The 20,555-nt window shown below is 43.4% G+C and overlaps 1 long non-coding RNA gene across 1 annotated transcript; it reads right to left on the reverse strand.

Moving 5' to 3' along the window:
* Positions 1 to 827: 827 nt before the first annotated feature.
* On the reverse strand, positions 828 to 18,887 carry LOC113949220. Its single transcript, XR_003528384.1, has 3 exons — positions 18,123 to 18,887; positions 9,388 to 9,473; positions 828 to 3,088 (listed from the first exon to the last, which is right to left on the reverse strand). It is a non-coding gene; the product is annotated as an uncharacterized LOC113949220 (long non-coding RNA).
* Between the last annotated feature and the right edge of the window lie 1,668 nt (positions 18,888 to 20,555).

Consider the following 20,555-nt stretch of genomic DNA (forward strand, 5'->3'; position numbering starts at 1 on the left):
ATCGTAGAATCATAGTCGTTTTTGTCTTATTACTACTGGATTTATGTAGATCTTTTATTTCCATTGTTTTTCCTAGAAAAAAAAATCAGTAATTCAGTGTCCAGAGACAACTGGATATGGTGAATTGATTCTTGTAGTCCTTACATCATTGGTTTCAATAGAATTACTCCTGATATGTTGCTTTGGAAACATAATAATTTATAATAGTATAACTGTAGCAGCATAATTACACCAAGAGAAAGATGCCAGTATATTTCCCTACAGAGGTGACCCTGAGTGAGATTAGAGCTAAGCTTACTTAATCTCACTCACCAGTTTTATTCTACCCCTCCTTTCTCAGCCTTTGTTTCAAAATCTTGCTCTGTTTTTTTATTACTATTTTATTCTACTTTGGGGGATTCATCTGCAAAATTTGTATTTGCTGGCTGTTGCCATAAAAAAAGTTAGAACACAGACTTTTCTTCAGGTAAATGATTCAAAATATTTGAGTCTTTCAGTGTTCATAAAACACCAGTCATATTGCTTATAAGAAATTTTAAAGTAGGAGCACATTAATTTATGCATGCAAGAGGATTTATTTGTTACGGTATTAAAGCCAAAGTGACACTGATACAAATGAGATATTGAATAGACATAATTTATCATAGTATCACATGTTTTGAGGCTGATGAAACCAAATGTGTGTAACTAGATCTGCAAAACAGAGGTAAAATTGTTGCTCAGTTACATCAGGAATAAGCCTAGTAATTCTGTCTCAGCTACGGTGGGATCTCTTACAAACAAATCAAGACTTGAAAAATCTCTTGAATAACTAAAGTCTATGTGTTTTAATCCATCCTAGTAGTCAATAAACATCATTATGAAGGAGAAGCTTTGTATTTAGTCTGGATTCATTTGTCTTCAACATCATGTTTTCTGTTTTCAGCTAGCTTGAAGACATAATATGGAATTTTATTTTTTTCTTATCACTCATAAGAGTCATTTACAGATGATGACTGAGTCATCTCTTGCTCTGCTCCTTGTTTAAACTGTGTAAATTGGAAAAGTTGACTTGCAGTGGAAAACTGCAAGTAAGGCTTTTAATTTCAAAATGTTTTCTTAGCACTTTTTAATAAAAACAGACAAATCCAGAAGAATGTTTACTGCGTAACAGGAAGTTTAGATATTAGAACTGCCAAGCACTAAACAGGAGTAATACTATATCCCCGTGATTTGATGAAGCTGAATTTGTTTCTGCTACTAGCTCTCAGTACAATACAGCACTGCCTCTGATAGTTGTCAAAGGGTGACTAAATGGTCAAGGTGTAAAGGAACCCTTCTGGAAGAATAGACCAGAATAGATACTAAGTTTTTTATCTGTGTTTGCTGTTGAAGTGCTTAGCAAACTCTCCATTCTGTTAAATTTGAAGAAAAAAAAAAAATTCTAACACACACACAAACACACAAAATCAAATGAAAAAAGCCACTACACCTGTGTGTGAGGTTTCTGTAGAGATTCAACAGAATCAATGGCTGTACCTTGCCAATTGACATAAACCATAATGAAAGAATACATGTATTGGATACACATCCACAGGTCTTTGGAAGAATCTCTGAGCATGTATGTCAAGATGATCTGGCAAATAAAGTTTACTTAAATTTTCAAAGGGCTTTTAGCAACATCTCATTCCAAGTGTCCATAGAGAAATGAGAATGAGAAAGAAGGGATAATTATGGAAGACTAATTAAAATATTATAAATGAAGTATATTAAAAACTAGTTCTCTGCTGCTCAGTGTATTGATATATGATCTGGAAATGAATTTGGGAAGTCAGGGACAGAATGCACTGACAATACTAAGCTACTTAGGCTTGAGACTAAAGACAAAAGCTGCAAAGAGTTGCAGAAGGATACCATGAGATTGAATGACTGGGCAATAAAATAGCAAAAATAATATAACGTTGATAAATAAAAAAATCAGATACAGCTAGTAAAAAGAAATCTAATTTTATACACTATGATATCTTTGATATACATTGCCATTTAGGAAATTATTTCAGCTCATAAGATATGATTCTTTGAAAATACCAGCTTCCACAGGAGCAATCAGGAAACAAAGAAAATAATGGGGGGTACTAGGAAAATACCAGATGATCAAACAGAAGGCATTGCAATGCATTTATGTGAATTCCTAGTGCTCACTCATTTTGAATAGTGCAGGCAAGTCTGCCTCTTCTTTCTCCTTCTAATCTGAGGAAGTCTGCAGCAGAACTAGAAATAGGAGAGCAGGGGAAGAAAAAGCTGTTAAAAATCCTTGGCTGTATCCAGCTACTGTGTTGGGTATCATCAACATTTTATCACTTAAGACCTGTGCGTGAACATGCCATTTTCCCTATATCTGCTGTTCTGAACTGGTTTGTCTTCAGAACTTGGTGAGGATGTACAGTTGGCTGGCATGCCAAGGTCAGGGCAAGAATACAGATAGGCAGAGACATGTGGTGTCTATTATGCAGGAGAGGTTAGCTTGAAAGAAAAATAAGAGTTTGCAAATATACTAAGGTTTTAGTGGTGAAGGTACTTTTTGAATAGAACATACTGTCACGAAGTCAGTTCATTTGTCTTCCCAAAAATCAAAAGTTTCAGCAAAGGAAGTCAGAGTTGTCCTCACTCCAGTTGGTCAGATTTGATCTTCTCCTCAAGGGTCATGCTCTGGCTGCCTATGCCACCTGTCCACTCTCCTAAAGATGAAAAGTACTATACTTGCTGCATCAAGTACCAAAATTGGGAAAAAAAATTTCATTTTTAGGTAACACATCATCACCCATGGTCTGACACAAACATGAGATAGCATAAGCTAATTTTTGTTCAAAGATTGGAGCACTTGAAAAATCTTGGAATTCAAATGAAGGTGCTCTTTCAAATGTTTTAATGATTTCCAGCCTGACACAATGCTGGTGGTCATGCTGGTTTATTTCATGTGCATTGGTGTGGCTGGAATAAGCAGGCAGAAGATGGGTCTTAGCTCCCAAATGGGGCCTCCCGCTGCAGTGTTCATAGCAGAGGGTGACTGGTCTGCAAGCAAATGCCCATAACTGTCTCTGTAGGGATGCTGTAAAAGAGAAAGGAAGTAAGATGTCATATTGGGGCATGTGCTTCAACATGTGTATAAAAATTACAGTGGGAATATGTACTTAATCTATTAAGGAGGAGACCTGAATGTCAGGGGGAGGAGAGGGGAGTGATTCTACTTAGCGGAGTCCACACTAACTCTGTAATAAGGCTTGCTCCATCTTACTTAATGCCCAGTCTAATTTCAGAGCTTTTAATATGAAAACTCTAAAAAATTGTTTTAAGAACAGATTATACTCTAAGTAAGGGTTGCCATGATGTGCCTCCTAGTTGTTGCCTTAACAGGGGCTTTGTGACGGATGATGCTACTAGACAAAAACAGAAAGAAAGTTTGAATCATCTATAGGACAAATAACAAGCTGGAGGAATTAAAAATATTGGGGATAACTTTTAAGGTGGTACCTTTCAATTGATTTGAAAATGCTTGCCTGTGTTCTTACAGGGATGTATGGTGCAACAGAGAGTTCATGATTTTCATTTTGCCCAATTTCCTTGTAATAAATTTCCTTCTTTCTCATAAACAACCCAGTCAGGAGGAAACACAGGCCACAGACAATATTTATCAAATCTCTTTTATGAATTAAGCTGTTACTATTAATACAGTCAAGCTGTTGTTTTCCTTGTAGCTATGTCTGATGGTGTTTCCCCAGCCAACCCAGGTTTGATCTGCCTCCAAAGCAGAGGGCTGCCACAGACAGCTCCCATCACATACACTTACCTTCTCTCTGGCCTGCTGCTTTCTGGTCACAGTTTCTCCATCCTTGCACAGGTATCAGCAGTGCACAGGTCTTCACCCCTGCACACAGCTCTCCAGCAGTCAGGAGAGGAGGATGGATTGCACATCAGGAAACCCTGACAGTGCTGGAGTGGCTTATGTTTAAAAAGTCTGGTTTTTTTAACCAGGCATTGCAAAGAAAGATGCAGCTTATCTGAAAAGGCAGATTTGCTGGCAATCTTGGAGAGGCCACCTCTAAAGCAGAGTGGGCCACCAGGCAGTCTTAGGAAAGTTGTCAGGTGCTGTTGTCCTGCATGAGAGCCTTTCAGTCATAATGGCTGCTCTTTGAGCAGCACCTTCCTTCTCCAACAGAGGAAGCAATATGCTACTGATGTAAAACCTATAATGATCTGCAGACACAAGCAACATTTGCAAGGAAAATCAGTATCTCTTGTTAGTGCAATTGTGACAGTTTAATATAGGAGACAAGCATTTGGGTATGCAAGGCCTTATGTAACATTTACTTCTTTTTTTTTTTTTTAAACAACTATCTCACTAGGTCTAACAAAGAATATGACTTTCCCCAGCAAACGTTGACTTGCTCAAGAAACAGAAGTCATGTAAATTTCAGATTGTATATATGGCATATAATATGTATCCTAAACACCAACACACATTCACTCGTGTACAGATTAAATATATCAGGAGAGGTATGCAGCAGATGCAGTATATACAATCTAACATTTATACATATGTATGTTATTTTAATTTAATCTTTATTGATCTAGTCTGGGTCCCAGGCATGCTGGGAGAGAAGAGTGGTAGCAAATGCTTCTATAATGAAACTGCCTAAGCCGCCCAGTATCAGCAGTAGTTCTCTGCTGTGTTTGCACTGTACAGAGACAGCCCTTGCCCTGGAGGCCTTCACCAAGAAAATAGGCTAGTCTTAAAGTAAAGCAGTACATAATTCAGTGAGACTATATGAAACCTCCATGCTTTCAAAAAGAGGTCTATTTTCGCATGAGAGATCCATTAGATCAGCTCAGGTGTCCCAAGGAATGCTACTGCACCAGTCTAACTCACTGCATGAAATACAGTGTACCAGTTGTAATGGATTTTATGACATTCCCTGTTCTCACTGTTCTGCTTGGGGGAAATTTCAGCTGGGATAAGAAAGGAATAATAGCTGCTCGATTCAAAATTTTTATCGGAGAAGAAACATTTGCAGCTTAATCTGAAAATCTCAAACCCCATATTATTTCAAAAGAAAAAAAAAGCACTTGGCACTACACAATATATGAGATAAAGGCCTGCACATTGCTAAGAGAGCTTGACATAAGCACATTGCAGATAATGAAACAGTGGAAAAATTTAAGAGAGAGGAATTTTTGAGCCCCTTCTGAAAAGTTTTATTATAAACATACCTGTCAACTTATGGAAGAATTTCTTTTTCGCTGTAATGTGGTTAGAGGTGAATCCAAGTAAACAAAACATTCAAAATTTAAGTAGAACACAGTGGCATTTAATGAAAGTACAAGTTCATGACACAGGCTGGAAAGGTATCCTTTTTGTTAAAGAAAGATTTATGTGAGCCTAGTCAAATTAAATGTGATTACCAGTGCATATATTTAAAGAGCTAGTGCTGGGATAGAGCTATCACTGGGATAGTGGTCTCAAATCCAAAGTGCAGATTAAGCTCCAAATCAGGAATGGCCATTGGTAACATTTAAATAAACACCAGCAGGCCGAGTGACCGGTATTCCCACTGCTCATCCCCCGCCAGGCAGTTCCTCCACCGTAAGGGTGAGTCAGAAAACTGGGTACATCCTCTGAAGCGTAATAATTAAATGGGCTGAATCCTGAACGGCTGGGTGTTCAAAATGCAAATACTGCCACTTTTTTAAATTCAGCAGAGAATTTATTAATTTTTTATAAAATCAGACACAGTGGAGGAGGGATGAGGGGTAAAATTGAAGCAATACTGGCAACCCAGAAACTGTGGGACAAATCAGATTGGGTAACTTCATTTTTGTTATGGCATAAGACTATTTTAGCTGCTGCGGTTTGTTTAATTGCTTGGCCTTCATTTTTTAAGTGGGTGAAAGCAAACCTGGAGCCTCATGTTTGTCCCTTATTTTTTGTTTTCTTGCTTGCACCACAAAGGAAGGGAATGAAACAAAAGGGGAAGCTGGCTGCTACTCCTGCACCTACAGCCTGGAGAACTCTCTAGCTGCCCAACACGAGTGGCTTTTGTTTTGCAGCAAACCCAGTCATCCACAGACCACCCTGAGGGGACAGAAGGGAAGAGGGAACAGAACCAACGCTGGACAACTTCTCCTCCCATTTTTTTCACATTTGTCTCACTTGGGGCCCAGTCTTAGACCCTACCTTCTGGTGTCCTGTTCCTCTTCTTCAGCAAGGCTGCTGAGGAAACTCCAAGGGACTACAGTGGGCTTATCAAAATACAATCTGAGATGATCAGTAAAGCCAATTGTGTCACCTAGTTGAAACCTTCCAATAAGTTCTAATGCCTTTCTAGTAAATATGGCTTTAAATTCAGCAATGGACATGTCATCTGCATGAGATAATTTCCACTTGGTATTCCTGGGAAAAATATGTCATGTTTGGCTGTGCAGTGAGCCTGGAGAAGTCCAAGGAACAGGAAGCTGAAGGAGGAGCTTCCAACAGAGGACACTGAATAAGACAGGAGCCCCCGAGGAGAAAATAAATTGGTGATTGTGTCATTAAATATTGTAGCCATGATGCATGTGGGGAAAAGACAGACTTAGAGTTACACAGATAACATTAAGTCTGACATTTTCTAGGCTTTTGCCTGCTTGAGTTAGTAAACTTAATAAGGTTTTTAATGTGCATATGTGCATGTAAAATAATGGAGTTTGACAATGTCCCTTTAACCTGGTAATCCTGTTTGCAATTCACAATACCTCAACACATAATGCCACTCAGTGAAAATAACTATAGTGTAAAGTGAACCCTAGGACACAGCTGAGGAGCACATCAAATTACAATGCAAAGTGGGCTTTCAGTGTTACTGAGAAAGAAAATAATCTATGTCACCAGAGGTGAGCTGCTGCTTTGGATCTTACTCTCTCTTTACAGTTTTCCTTATAGCTACGTCCAGTGGTGTTTCCAGTGTACGTGCTTAAATGGAGGGGAGAAAACTGTTCACCGGAAGTCCTACAAACCTACTATAAAAACATTCTTCTTGGTTTGTCAGTTACTTATTTTTGTTACTTCTGTAATCAGCTCTATCTTTTGCTCCTTCTTATTTTTAATTTTGTTTTGCTTGCCTTGCCTGTACACAGACACACAAATAGAACAGGCCAGTGTCCCCTCTCACAATGTAAGATTCAAAAATTAGTTTTTAATGAAAGATGCATCCAGTCTTTCTCGAACAGAAATAGTAATTTGAGTCATAACAAGGACTATTAAACAATGCCCTGTAGTGAGCTACAATTCGTGTTTTCCTCTCTAGACTTCTCCTAATTGCTCACTATTATTCTGACTGCTTATATAGTTTTGATGGGTTTTGATGTGCTCAAGATGCTTCTGCAGAGTATTTTCCTAGACTGTGGTGAGCAGAATTATTATATGGTTGGTCCTAGCATCTTATTACTTTTTAAGTTAAGACTTTATTAGTCCTATCTTGCTAAAACTTGCAAATCAAATTATTTTTAATTTGAAGAAGAATGATTTGAAGGTAATATCTGCTGGGTTCAGCTAAAGTAAATCAAAACATTCAGTGTAGCTGAAATTGTCTTGAAAGCAGAAAGGCATTTGCACTGTGAATCTGTGAGGGTGGAGGTGATGAATTATACTGTGAAAAAAAATGAAAACCAGATGGCACTTGCCAAACACCAACACAGTACAGTTACGCATAGCAGAGGCATAACCACATAGCACTTATACAAACCTGTTACCTAGATCCTCATCAGGCTTCTGAGCAGAATGAAGTTTGAGTTTTGCTGAGGTATGTGGTGACATCGGGGTTTTGTGAGATGAAGACAAAGCAGCAGCTTGGGTTGAATGACCCCAGGCTAGAGATGAGATGACGGATGGGCAGTTTGCCAGGACCTCCCCAGCACTGATTGCTTTGTCCAGAACTGCTGCACAGTTTGGAGCCCCCACTAGTGCCTGCAGGGCAGGGAGCTGCTGGCTGCTCTGATAACAGGGGATGAGGCAGGATTTGAAATCTAAGTTTGGAACAGTGTGGTCTTTCCCAGCGCTTTTACGACAGCTCAGGCATCACTTTGGTGGCCACAAATAGTTTTAAAACCACAACTTCACATGCATTATGAACCTAAAGTTGGTGTAGGAAGAATCCAGATTTCATATAGGAGGAGATAAAACTTGTAGGAAAAATTAAAACCCTGACTGCACAGCAGCCAGGAATAAAATTGTCACTGACAGCTAACTAGGATTAAAACTAGGATTTCCCCCTATACAAATACATCACGTATTTTGTTGTTGCTAATATGACCCCACTCACAAGAACTATAGCAAGAACAAGAAGACACAACCTAGTGATGAGAGATTCATGTCACAATTGTTTTGGTTCTGCTGCTCCAAAGCATCCACAGTTTATAAGCTGGGGAGTGCAGCTGTAAGTGAACAGAAGCTTTTGCCCAGAGAGTTATTGCTTATTAAATGTTGCTTTTCAAATTTCTTTGCAACTTTAAAGTAGATTTTCCAATCAACAGATGAGTCATAACCCAATCCTCTTTATTTTGCCAACAGACAAGTAGGGAGACTCAGCTGATATACATCTTGGAGTATTTCCAATTTATGATTCAATTTACTGTCATAATTGTTTGTTGTTCTGCTTTGTTTCAGTGAAAATGATGGATCATAATAATTATTTTGCATATCGTACTTCTCTTTTAGTCCGTAGATCTAGAAAGGGATTTGGACCAGTCTTCCTGCAAATGAATCACACCATTTTTATTTAGAAATACCTAGGTTAATTTTTATTATCAGCAGTCTTTATTATCAACATCTCTTAACAGCAACATTAAAGAGGAAAATCAATTCCCAAGAAAATCCTTCCGGCCACTTTCCTATCAGCTAAAAGGTCATGGTACTGCAGAGTTAAAACCTCATCATCTCTACATGACTATTCTTGCTGGGTTTGTTCCACTCAAAATATCCTGTGAAACCGTCACATTAGTGCTTTATGATTAAACGCAGCCATTTACAGAAGATCTCCTTTGGCTGGAATTTTCCACCCTGCAGCTGAGATGCAGTACCTGACAGCATGCCTGGGGCAAAGGAAGGTACAAATCAAAACTGGAGATGCCAACAGATCACATAAGTATGCATTTGTAGGGGTTCTGCCATGCTGTGGCCCTGTAAGTTGCTCAAGATGAAAAAGTTTGATCCATTGACATTGCAAAACTGACTCCTCCTTTGGCCCGGATGAGTGTTGCATGTCACAACATAGAAAGCTTCTCTATGGGAGAGCTTCCAAATGAGATCGCTCACCTACCACATTGTGGAGGCAAGGGTCTAATAGATCTGTCACCTATTTTTCTTCCAAAACCTACCTGCAAGCTGGTCCTGACCTGGGATGTGCATCTGCTGGCCTAATGCTCTCCATGAGAAAACAATGTTGGTTCTTTTCTTCGGGCACCTGGAGGAGGGTCCCAATTCTAGTGTCTCAGTTTTAAAGACTATGTCCAGTCTATTAAAAATAACAAAACAGAGGGTTTGATCTGTATCCCTGAGTGATATGAACTTTTTCACATCCACATTGCCCAGGGCATTCCTCTCCTGTAGCACTCCCACTCCATCCTCTCTCTGGAGATCCTCTGGCACTCTGATGGTGTCCCTTCAGCAACAGAATTACAATTTAGAGGGGTGGGGAACTTTACCATCTTTTCTTTTTCTGAAATAATGTAAGGTTTGCTCTGCAATTCTGAACTTCAAAAACCTGTGAGTGGGTGTTTTGTTCATACCAGTGTGTGGCATGAGGACATAGGCCAATGTTGGAGGCTCAGGTTCATTTATGGTACCTTCCGGGAGGAGTTCCTGGGAAAAAACTCTCCAGAAGCATGCCTGGGCTCTGTCTTGGAAAAAGTTTGTTGAAGTGCTCAGGCCAGTCCATGAGCAAACTAAAAGTTCAGCGTAGAAGAGTTGTGGACCAGTGCTCAGCCCCCATTCCCTGCCCCACATTTATTTAGCTGTACTACCATACCAGGAGTCATCACCTTATTTTAGCAAGTACAGTGTTACCAAATGAGCAGAAAAAGAGTGACACAAGTCATATCCAACACCCACTTTCTGCCAGGAAGCAGATATCACTCTCTGATGGGTTAAGAACTGGCTGGATGGCCGGGCCCAGAGAATGGTGGTGAACGGGGCTGCATCCAGTTGACAGCTGGTCACTAGTGGTGTCCCCCAGGGATCAGTGTTGGGCCCAGTTCTATTTAATATCTTTACTGATGATCTGGATGACAGCACTGAGTGTACCATTAGCAAATCTGCAGATGACACCAAGTCTGGGGGGCAGTGTTGATTTGTTGCAAGGCCAGAGGTCTCCTCAGAGGGACCTGGATAGGCTGGAGAGTTGGGCTGATTCCAGTGGGATGAGGTTCAACAAGGCCACGTGCCAGGTCCTGCACTTTGGCCACAACAACCTCATGGAGCACTACAGGCTGGGGACAGAGTGGCTGGAGAGCAGCCAGACAGAAAGGGACCTGGGAGTCTGGATCGACAGAAAGCTGAACATGAGCCAGCAGTGTGCCCAGGTGGCCAAGAAGGCCAATGGCATCCTGGCCTGGATCAGGAACAGCGTGGCCAGCAGGACCAGGGAAGTGATTCTTGCCCTGTACTCAACGCTGGTGAGGCCACACCTTGAGCAAGTGTCCAGTTCTGGTCCCCTCAGTTCAGGAAGGACATTGAGGTGCTGGAGCAGGTCCAGATAAGAGCAATGAGGCTGGTGAAGGGACTCGAGCACAAATCCTATGAGGAGAGGCTGAGGGAGCTGGAGTTGTTTAGCCTGGAGAAGAGGAGGCTCAGGGGAGACACCATTACTCTCTACAACTACCAGAAAGAAGGTTGTAGCTGGGTGGGCATCGATCTCTTCTCCCAGACAACCATCAGTAGGAGAAGAAGACACAGTTCTAAACCGTGCCAGAGGAGGTTTAGGTTGGATATTAGGAAGAATTTTTTTAGAGAGAGAGTAATCAGACATTGGAATGGGCTGCCCAGGGGGGTGGAATGTTCACTGTCCCTGGAGGTTTTTGAGATGAGACTAGATGTGGCACTTAGTGTCATGGTCTAGTAACCACAGCAGTGTTGGATCAAGGAACTTGCTAATCTCAGAGGTCTTTTCCAACCCGATTGATTCTATGATTCTATGTTTCTATGAATGCTTTTAGCATAATCCAGACTAAAAATATCATATATATATAAATCTAGCAGAGAAGGAACCTCTAAAGTGCTTCCTGGGACTCCTCCCAGGGAACTCAGCTCATGCCTCACCCCCAATTCAAGGTCCCATTGAGAATTATGGTTTCATCTTATGTAAAATACCAAAAGTTTTTGGCAGAATACTTGAAAATTAATACTGCAGCACAATCATGGAAATTCCTCTCTTTTTAATGGGATTTTCTGCCTAGCTAATAAACAAATTGTCTTTCAAATGAAAGCTGTCTCTGAGCCTGCTCTCTTGCTGGATTCTGGTTCAGCTGACAGAGAAGGAAACTCCAGAGAAGTTCTACTCTCTCTGACAATGATCATGCTGTTAAGTGATATGTAGAGCCCATTTATTTATTTACTTACTGATTTGCCATAGTTAATATTTATTGCATTGCTGCCTTCTGTCTCTCCCCATTGGTTTAAAAGGAATGTTGCACTCTGGGTTATATTTTCCCTCCTAGTGCTTCAGCCACCCAAATCTGTTACTGTTGTTGTCCTCTCCTGTCTTCTAGCCCTGGGGATAGTTTTGTGCCATAATCATCCTTTATCTCTCTTAGGGTTAACTCTTGCAGTCCTTTTTCCTGAGAGATGAGTGAACAGATAGACAAACGGGGCCAACAATGAATGAAAGCAGCAGGGCTGCATACCCCAGCAGGGTAAAATGCTGACTGTAGCAGCACTGCTTTAGACAATCACAGTTTCTTCTGAGTTACCTTACTGGTCACAATCTCTACAGGTCATCGCTGTGCTCTGTAATCACAAGTTCTCAGACCAATAGTTATACATTTTTATTTATCTGTGAGGCAACCAGCACAGCAGCGGCACTTCTGAACATAAATGATAATTCATTCTGGCACTGTGTTGTGCTGTGTTAATATGAAAATGCAGTGCTGATTTTGTTTATTTGTTTTGTGTAAGGAGATTGATGCTAAATTTCCCCCTGCAAATCCAACAGGATCGTTGTGGTTTAAGATAATTGCATAGCTTAACACAGTTGTAAAACCGCAGTTGATTCTGGCACTGGGAGCCTGCCTTTGATGTGTCTCAGGTTCATCTCCTGGAACTGTGTGCCAGTTTGTCCCACGATCCATATTTATTTGTTTAAATTTAAAATAATCAAGATCAGTCCCCAAGGCTCTATGGAACTGCCATAATAAATTATGCAAAAATACTGTTAAGTTAAGCCTCAGCAGTTCAGTCAGCCAGCTATCTACCTCCACTGTCAGCTGGAAAGGATGTCTCTGCCTCATCTGAAAACTGTCTTACATACACGCCTTTTGCAGCAGGCTTGGAAAGTCAGCAAATTTGGCATCTTCAAAACCAAAAGAGGAACAATTTCCAGAGCCATCAAATACAACACTCGGTAAGAGCTGTGTTTTTCCCTGTTACTAGGTGCTAGAGCTTCTGAAGAAAGCATTTATTGGTTTCAGGCCCAGTTCATAGAGGACTTTACTGTGCACACACAAAAAAAAAGTGTGTGAGAGGACAAGACATTCTTAATCCAAACACGGAGAATAAGTAAAACTTCCAGGGAAGACCACAAATATATTCTCTCTGCTTTCCCAGGCAAACACCATAAACTGCAAGAAGACATTGATGCACTGAACAGAGCTCCTGAGGCACCAATATCTTATACTCTGTATTGAGTCTGCGTGGCAAGGTTTTGGTAGGGGGGGGGCCTACAGAGGGGGCTTCTGTGAGATTCATCCAGAAGCTGCAATCCAGTGCCAGTCAGCTCCAAGACGGACCTGCTGCTAGCCAAGGCCAAGCTCATCAGAGAGTGCCTCCAGGATAACAGAGTTAAACAGGGGAAACTTCAGCCTGACAACTTCAGCCAGAGAGAGGAGTGAGAATATGTGAAAGAAACAGCTCCGCAGACACCAAGGTCAGTGGAGAAAAAGGGGGAAGAAGTGCTCCAGGTGCCAGAGCAGAGATTCCTCTACAGCCTGTGGTGAAGACCATGGTGAGGCAGGCTGTCCCTCTGCAGCCCATGGGGTTCCACAGTGGAGCAGGTATCCCCCTGCAGCCCGCAGAAATGTGTGATGAGCTGACTGCAATCCCCCATTCCCTGTCCTCCGGCACTGCTGGGGGGAGAAGGTAGAGAATTCAGAAGTGGAGTTACACTCAGGACGAAGGGAGGGCTGGGGAAAACTGTTATAAGATTTGGTTCTATTTCTCATTACCCTACTCAGATTTAACTGGTAATAAACTACACCAATTTCCCCAAGTTCAGCTTATTTTGTCTGTAACAGTAATTGGTGACTGATCTCCCCCTACCCTTATCTGAACTTATGAGACTTTCGTTATATTTTCTCTCCCCTGCCCAGCTGAGGGAGGGAGTAATAGAGGGCCTTGGTGGGCACCTGGCATCCAGTCAGGGTCAGCTCACCACGTACTCCCAAATATATTGCTTGGATTTCAGCTGTTGAGCTCATAAAGCATGTTTACCAGCATCTAACCCTGAGGGAAACCATCATGTGGATCATGTTGTCAGTGTTTGTGCCCAAGAGGGAAGGCCGTATGTGTCTGAGGCACATTGTATGAAAACTGGCAAAAGAGAATGCTAGCAAAGGAAGAATAAAGTTACAAATAAAGTAGGCTTAAAAATAGTGAAATCATTTCAACTATGACTTCCATTGTAGAAGCTCTAAACTCTCACTTTGTCCTCTAAAGCCCATGTCCCTGGTATCTCCTAAATAACTTCCCAGTATCCTATTTCTTCCCACTCCTGTCAGTACTGTGGCAAAAAGCTCAATTGTCACAAAATGACCTATGCTTATATGACTACATTCCTTTACCCTCCAAAATGCTTGGCCATGTCTAGTTTGTCTGATGGCTCTGCTCTTTGTTATGTAGTAACTCCTGTGCTCATGAATTGTCTAGAAAAGTGCTTGTGGGCCCAGGCCAAAACCATGCCAAAAACCTTTTGCAAAAGTTCAACACAATTTCAGCAATTTTAGTTCCATAAAGCACCTTCTGCAAACAGCCAAGGATGCTGCCCATCCAAAAAAGCTCTTTACTCTGGGGACTCAAGCTCCTCAGTTAAATCTCAGCTTGTTGTCTGTGTGCACCTTTGGTCACCACAATGGCTGTGCCTTGGGATGGATTCTAAGAAGAGTCCAGGCAGACTATGGGCACAGTACCAAGCGGGAATAAAGCACCTTTCTGAAATCTAGTTCTTAAACACAAAAAAGAGAAATGTAATGAAAACTTGACTGAAGGAAGACTAGACTTTAGCTAGACCCCTAAATCCCATTTTTCCAGATCTGATCTCTAGACCTTACAATGCCAAGTAGAGCCAAGTACAAACACTTTCACTTACAAAGGAGTTATATTCTCTTTGAAAATCATCCTCTGCAGGTTCCAGCCAAGGCCACATCCCAGATGGGGAGAACTGTGGGGTTCTGTCTTTCAGCTTTTTGGTGAAGAAGCAGTCTCATTGAAATTCTAAATACCCTGGGACCAATATTAAATATTGTGTCATGTTGGAAGGTTACTTACCCTCCTCAGTATTTTCTGAATGAAAGACTCCTTAGAATAGGGAAAAGTAAAAGGCTGTAGGATCACTTGTGGACATCTTATTAACTGAGGCTGTGTATTGTCATTTCTAACACGGCTTTGCTGAAGTGTCCAAAACAACTCAGCTTCTAAAGCTTGTAAGAGCACTAAAAGATCATTCAAGGATCAGGGAGCACAACCGAGAGAACAGAGGTGTAAGAGTCTGTAACTAGTTTAAATGCTACTACCAGCATGCATAGTTCAATCATACATAAACATGCTGTATGTTTCACCAAAGTTGTGTTTAAGTTGTTTTTCTTCTTGAAAGACAAAAACAGACTCATGTTTCCCACAGGTGAATGCATTTGAGATATATCCATAGGTAAAGCAGACATAGCAGCGGAGGCTTAATTAAACATTTGCCTAACCACATAAACAGACAGTGATATATCTTCATAGCATCTGGCAGTTTAACCATTCACTAGTCATCCTATAATTAGCATGCTGATGAATTTAATAGAATACCGTTTTAATGTAGTGCCAGATGGCCCTTCTGACTGACAAGGAGAATGACAATCTCTGTCATGTTTACTTCAAGGGTAGCAGAAAAGTCAAAAAGTTCCTTCTTAGAGCACAGCATTGATGAAGTAAGAGGGTACGTTTACTTTCCTCAGAAATCAATGGCTTTGAATGTGCAACACGGAGTAAGCATAGTTCATGAACTTCCCATGAAAAGTTTCCTTGCTTACTTCTATTTTGTAAAGACATTAGCTTGCTTGTTATGTTTGCAGAAGAACATTATATAAGGCAGATAAGGACCAATCCCAAGGTCCTGTGAAACAGGAGGAGGTGAAGGACATTAAGAGTAGTGCTGAGGGAGGTCTGCTCTGCAGCAAGGCCTGTGAGATGACCCCTGACCACCTCAATGGAGCTTAAAATTGGCCCAAACACTACACAAGTGACTTTGGTACAGGTCCTTTCACTAGAGAAATTAACTTTTACAAAGCAACTAGTGAAATGGCAAGGACACTAAAATGAGGAATATCCATGGAAGAGAAAACTAAAAGACAGAAATATTTGCTGTTGGTAAGTGAAGACAATTATTGTGTAACCATGCAGAGAATTTCTATAAACTTCAGTATCATTCTAGAGTTTATAGACTATAGTGGAATTAGTAGTCAGACTTTAGCAATCTTATTATGAAAGAACGTCTTGCAACTAAGAACCTCTGGGAGAAGATAACCATGCGTGACAGATAAATCTCAGTGGCTCTTTCATTTTGAAGCTAGATGCAGCCTGCTAAGCCAAAGTCTCTTTCATGACAACTATCGATCATGTTCCAGTTGAGCTCCAACTAACATTTTGAATATTAAAACTTGCTGACTTATTCTCATGCAGCATATCTCTATACAATCCCTTTCTCCTAAATAATAAACCATACTGTCAAAATGTCAGTGTAGGGACTCTGTACACTGTTACCTTATCAGCATGAACAACACACTCCACACTAATACCCCAAATTCCCTGCTACAGAGAGCAACTGCTTTTGACACGAGGCTCTTCCAAAATGTACCCAGACTGATGGAGATCTCAAACTACTTTTATGGGCTCCTGCAGTGATTCCGACTTAAAAGACTATAGCACAGTAAGGTTTAGTGATCCATGTAACAGTGAATCTGTGAAGGCCCTAGTCCGTGCTGTGCTGTGCGAGTACAGCATCACCTTCAGGCCTGTGCTGTGTTGCATGGGGGACGATAACAGAGGAGCCTACAGGCAGCTCCCACTACACACCAGTGATTACACACTTGCATGGCCTTGTCTTTATCTCACAGTGCAACAATAAGTTATTATGCAAACATTCTCTGTTTGACAGTAGAAATGCTGAATGGAGTTTTTTTCTTCTAAGAAAATCCTTTAAGAACTTGAATGATCAGAACAGACTAATCCTTCCTTCCAATGGGATCTGCACAGCATGCTGCACTGATGGGAGGCCACTTTGGTGCTGCCCAACATGGAGTACCCAGCATCTAAATGAACGTTAAGATTAACTATACTATTCACCTTCTTTATATGCTTTATATGTTAGCTTCTATAAATCTTATTTTAAATGATGCTTTACAGAATCCAGATGCCTTTCTTACTGACACCATAACCTCCGTGTTCAAATCCCTTGTTGCAGCCGGCAGGTCCTAGTTAGAAACGCCTCTCTGGAGAAAAAATCCTGAGGGAAGGGGTGCCCAGGGGGGTGGGTGGTTGACTGGCCCGGGTGCAGCGGCGGGCGGGCTGCAAGGCAAATCGCCCCGGTGGCTCCCGCGGTGGCCCGGTAGAGCGAGAGGGGGCTGTTTGGACGCCTCTTCCGGCTGAAGTACTGGGGTGTCCCAGCAGGGATGGGCGGGGGAAGGGGAGGCCGGAGGACCCTTGCGCTGCGTTTGCTTATGCGCGAAATGGGGCCGTCCCGCGCAGCCGGCGGGCAGCCCGGGTAAGGCACCGCGGGGGCACGGAGCGTCTGCCGCGCCTGGACGGGAGGCTGCGGGGATCCGGGGGCAGGGAGGAGGCGGAGGGGACGGGAGGGTCCAGCCACCGGTGACGCCCGGGACGAGGAGGGGTCCGCGCCCTCCGCCGCCGGAAAGATGCTCCTGCCCACGCCGACGCCTCTGCCCCCGGCCAGGTGGTGCCGGGGCGACCCCACACACACACCTCAGTGCAAGAAGGGGACGTGGGGAAGGGACCGGCGCTCACACGCTCCGCTTCTGCTGGCTTGGTACAGCTGGAAGGAGAGGGACACCTTTCCATGTATTAAAATAGCCTACCCTGGCCTGAGGTCAGTGGTGGTGTTTGGAGAGGGAGCTCACAAGGTGATCCCAGGATTGTGGGTTCTAATCTGGCGCCGGGTACCTGGCCTAGTAGTTATCAGCATGGGTTGTATACAGTCCCGAGAGGAGGAGATCCCAAAAGGATCCCCGTTAGCCTTGGTTTTGCAGCACTGGAGGCATTTGACTGGCTCTGAAACATCTTTAGAGAGGCAGGAGTCATGAAGGCTCTCTATAAATATGTGGCCTTTGCATGGGCTGCTCGGAGGGAAGACTTGGCCGAAGTTTGGCTCTTTTCAAATGAATACAGTGTTACAGCTTATGTCGATTCTTCATAAAGAGGAGCAATGGAACCAAGTAGCGTATGCTGAATTGTTTTTTGTTTTTAAACCATCTGGCTGCGGGGCCATGGCAGGCTGCGGGGCCGGCTCCTCGGAGCACCTGGAGTGGCTGCATGGAGACCTGAGGGGCGTCCTCGAGTGGCTGGGGGGGGCGGGTGTATTCCTGGAGCCTGTAGGCTCATTAAAACTTCTTCTCTCTTATCTCCTTACCTAATTGGGCCTGAAGTCTTTTTTTCTCCCTAGGTCTCTTAGGCAACAGTTTTGGCAGCCTGAAAGGTGGAAAAGCGGGACCTGTGGCTCTCCAGATTGGAAAATTTCATCCTGCAGGAAATTCTTCTTTGGCCGGCATATTTTGGAGAATTCCCACACTGATCTTGAGAGGCCTAGCTCCTCAAAACCACACACGGAAGTGAGATAAAAGAGCAGCTTTTTGTTAGCAGCTGCGAAATGCTATTTCCCAGGAATAGGGAATAGTGGGACTGGGAAAGGGAAACTTAGACTTGGGGCCAGAAGTTGCAAAAGTCAGTGTTTTTCCCAGTCTGTGGGCGAAAGAGTTTCGCCGGGGCGGGCAGTTGGACTGTGTGTGAAGTTTCGGTAAAGGCAGGGCAGAGGGAATCTCAGGTGTTTCGTGTTTTGTGTTGGTCAGGGGGGCCGAGTGGGGGGACGTCTCTCGGTGTGATGAAGTACTGTGTGTGGCCTGAAGCCGGCAGTGGCGCTCGGGGAAGGAGTCTGCACAGTGCTCGTGGGTCTATGATTTCTAATCCCGGGGCTACTCCTGTCTGTATTTTGTCATCATGGGTTGTATATGCTGGCCAAGGAGAAGGAGATCCCTAAGGGATTCCCTCAGGCTTTGGGGGGGGCCGCCCCCTCAGGGGCTGCGGGAGCGATGTCGCCCGTAGCCGCTTCAGGTGCGGTCGCTAGCGGGGAGGCGGCGGCCCCCCCCAGGAGCTGCAGGGTCGGTTCTGACTGGAGCCGCCCCAGGGGTGGTGCTGACTGCCGGCGCGGTTGCTACGGCAACGGGGGCTGCCGCCGGCGCGGGCGTAGACGGCTCCGTCCCCGCAGGGGCCGACACGGCCCCGGGAAGAGGGGTGGAGCCGCCCACTGCGGCCGGAGCTGTCCCCATGGTGATGGGAGGCACCGGCATAGATCTTGGAACTGCGGGAGGAGGAGCAGGGGCGGTGCCTGCAGCCGGGATCACCGTCCCGGCCGACAAGGGACCCTCCGGCTCCGCCATTGTGGGCGGAGCTGGAGCCACCCCCTCTCCCCCAGTACCCCCTGTCCTTTATGGTCGCTATCCTCCAACCACAGGGGCAGGGTCACTTCGACTGCGCCGCCCAGTTATGTAGGATTTCCCACTGTGGAAGGGGGGAAGCAGGAACTGGAGGGATTTCCAGCTTCTGCCCCATATCATCGGGGAACGAGCACTCCAAGAAAGAGCAAATCAATCCCGGCCTCCGACAGGAAGCAAAGGCGGGGTCTTCCCCTCTTGACCCCTCGAGCGTGAAAGTCGAAACTCGAGACAGTGATTTTACTGACACAGGCGGAGTACTCACAGGGAAACTTAAGGATATTTTCCCCCTAGAGGACCCAAAGTGGAACCCTAATTTACCAGAGGAAAAAGAAGCATTGAAACGCCATCATGCCTGGGTAGTGTATGGTTTCAGGCATGTGATTCCAAAGGCAGTGAACTGGTCAAAGGTGGATGAAGTAAAACAAGATAGAAATGAGTCCCCGACAGACTTTCTGAATAGGCTAAGAGAGGTTATACGATAATATACAGACATAGACACGGAGTCAGGTTTGGGGGAAAAGTACTTGGTCTATTTGTTCATGTACCAGTCTGCAGATGATATAAGGAAAAAGCTGCAGAAGGTAGGGGGTAGGAAAGATATTGGTGAATTATTGGATATTGCTTGGACGGTGTATCGCAGTAGAGATCAGAAAGGCAGGGCAAGGGTGCTGAAGCTAGAGGAAGATACCTGCCATGTACTCCACAAAAGCAGTAACTGTCAGGAACGCCGCAAACATAATGCCTACCACAAGTATTGTAAATGGAATCACCAACATGATAGGGCAAACGATCGATGTTTTTTCTGTAAAAAGAAGGGACATTGGAAAAGGGATTGTCCAGACTTGAAAAGAAGTGGAAATCCAGTCCCTCAACTGTCTGTGAACCAGGATGCATGAAGGGGACAGGAGGATTCTTCCCCGGCAGAACCTCTGGTTATAGCTAAGTTGGGGGAAGAAGAAGTTGAATTCTTGGTTGATACAGGCGCAGCATGTTCTGTGTTAAATACCTTAGAAGGGAAATTAAGTCGTGATACTATAACTGTGGTTGGTGCTACAGGGGTAAGTGAAACCAGGCCTTTCTTTAAACCTTTGAGATTTAAATTAGGTAAACACTGGGTAACTCATCAGTTCCTCTATATGCCAAACTCTCCTAAGCCTTTATTGGCTAGAGACTTATTGGAGAAATTAGAAGCTGAAATTAAATTCTGCAAGGGTGAGAAATAAAAGTCATAATTCCTGACACTAAATATATCAAGGCAGCTACCTTCTTCATACAGGAGAACCACAGAGAGATCCTCGCAGAGATTGAGAATGCTGTCATCCCTATAGTATGGGCTAGCGAGTGTCCTGGGA

This window comes from Corapipo altera, unplaced genomic scaffold, assembly GCF_003945725.1.
Source record: "Corapipo altera isolate COAL_440 unplaced genomic scaffold, ASM394572v1 0, whole genome shotgun sequence".
In the NCBI taxonomy this organism is placed as follows: Eukaryota; Metazoa; Chordata; class Aves; order Passeriformes; family Pipridae; genus Corapipo; species Corapipo altera.